Consider the following 2,714-nt stretch of genomic DNA (forward strand, 5'->3'; position numbering starts at 1 on the left):
TGGTTCTGCTACAAACATGTGAACACGTTGTCCCAGACAAGCATGGCCACGTAGTAGTCTTATAATAAAACACTACCGAGTTCAGGTGGGGAACCATCAACGAGGATATCAAATCCTTGCATAAGGCATGCTCTTAAGAAGGAACTTCTTCTCCTTGAACAAATCAATCAGTGGCTTGGTGTGCTCGGAACACATATGGAATGAAGGTTGCAAGTCTCCAAACCATAGAATACTTCGCACATATGCATGACTGACTTGGGATGATCCCAGAGGAAGCAAAACTAACTTTCTCAAATTCACGGCGGCAACTTTCACCAATGCACGTGTATAAGAGGAAGTCACTCCTTTCATCAAACAAATACTTCATGAGCTAGCATGAAGAAAATGCTTCAAAAGTTTCCAACACTAACTTAATGTTCAACAAAATCATGGAGGAGATAGGGATGTTGTCAATGGGCTCAACAACAATTCATCTGGGTTTCCTTTTAAAAGGAATTCCATAGTTAAGTGAACAAGTAATAGCATTGGTCAAGCCAAAGATGTAATGGGGTATGCTCGAGGGATCAACCCCGAATAAGACAACATTACGAGCATCGTTGGTACTGATTTGATTTGACGATAGCCCACACTCAAATCAAGGATTGATAAGACAATAGGTCCAGCAACTGATCACAAGGACCAATCGATGAAGATATCATCTTTCTTCAACACACACTACACAAGAATATCCCTTTGGAACGAACTAAGTCAGACAAGCTTTTATCTTCCAACTCTCCAAGTTGTTGTCTAGCTTAACCAACTAGCTCAGGGATATCTAACACCGATTCTTGGAGAGAAGGTGGTTCACAAGAAACCAACTTGATCACGAGCTCAACATAGCGGTTAGGTGACAACCTGGTAATACTTCTGAGAAGATATTCAGAAAATCACGAGCCACCGGTATGTTACTAAGCTCGAGAACAATCTTGCTTTTCAGGGCAAGACGATATGATCAATAGAGCAAGAATTTGAAATAATCCTAACTCATCGATCGAGGAGGGCACTGAGAACAAGGACTAGGTAGCATGATCAACCTTAGAATGATGATTCAAAACCAGCACGCTAAGAATGAAATTATTGCCCATTAACTACCAAGCAACAAGGTTGCTAGGAGTATTGAATTCACACATCACGATTCACTTGTCGGCATTCCGGTTGCGACAACACGGAACCGAGGGATGAATAATAATGGCGAGAAGTATCACTACATCAAGAATTCACAAGAGCCGGTGCAATTCTCATGAAAATCCTGACATAAAGACGGTAATACTTCAGGGTAGAACAGAATCAAAAGCTGGGCTGGCATTTTGATCTGCGGAGCACAATTGCTTTGACCCAATCCTAGATATGGAAGAGGTACTGGAGTTTGTTTCTCCTAGTCATTCCGCGATAGAATGGCTTGACGGACCACAAGAGTAATAGGCATCGATAAACGAACGCACACATACTCTTGACTATCAATTGATAGACGAGGGTCAGTAGACAACTAAAGAGGGACAACTCAAAGGAACATATAACTTTCTGAGTTGTGGATGCATAGATTAGTATGTTGATCCAAGTTCAACATAATTCTTCCGGATAACCCATGCAGAAAAGTAGAACTGGCAGAGCCATAACATATAATGGAGAACTCATCAAGAGCACTCTGGCTGTGATCGTTCAGTTCAACGAGGAACTTCTGACATAAGTAGTTCATGGTATTTGGAAGAAGAAGATACCACGGACTTCAAGGACTATCGTAAAGGTTACTAATATCCTAAAGGCACTAGCAATTACTATCAACATGAAGTAGGTAGAGTGAATCTCGGGTTCAAGAACCCAGGAACAGAATACCTATTACTAAGTAGCATCACGGGATGCTTTCGAGAATGATGGCCAGAATCATCACACTGGGAACACAAATCATGGCTAAATTACTAGATGATCCCCTAAGACACCTAGGGTCATAATAATATCTCCAACATATATGTCAAGGTAACGGAGTACCTCAACTCACTGATTAGTGTGGTTAATCTGGCCCATGGGAACATTGAAACGGGAAGAAAGGATTTGCAAATGCATCAAACTACTTAGAAACCTGGGATGACTCGGACAGCATAACGGCTGTAAATGCTCAGAAAAGATTTGAGACATTCACAAAAATGGTGGCATAACCACTCAGAAGCACAATATCAAGATTTCGAGATCAACAATTAACATACAGAAGTAGTAGAAACTGAAACGAGGCTTAAGTCCAACAATCTATAAGTCTACGGATTAGTAACACGTGATCCTGATAGAAAGAAGAGATAGCCTAGTTCTTAATCCCCGCAGGAAAGATAAGATGACTTAGATCAGAAGGCATAAGGTATAAGGAGTAAAAAGAGCCTTACGTTCCATCCCACAATCAATTCCCTTATATAACTAAAGAATTTCTAGACTCAACTTCGACCAGTTTGGCTTGGTAATCCTACAGGCAGTCAAACTCTGATACCAACGCTGTCAGGACCCCGACTCAATGCCACATCGATCTAGCATGTAACACCTCATATCACTTTGCGGCCTCACGCACGGTATTCCTACGGGTGTCGCCTTACCTTAGCCCGGGACCGTTTGCGCCTTTTGGCACACGTATATGACAGTGTCGCTAGCATCCATATGATAAGGAGCCCGGGCTGACATGGCTAGTCGTAAAC

This window comes from Triticum aestivum, chromosome 5A (assembly GCF_018294505.1).
Source record: "Triticum aestivum cultivar Chinese Spring chromosome 5A, IWGSC CS RefSeq v2.1, whole genome shotgun sequence".
NCBI classification, from domain to species: Eukaryota; Viridiplantae; Streptophyta; class Magnoliopsida; order Poales; family Poaceae; genus Triticum; species Triticum aestivum.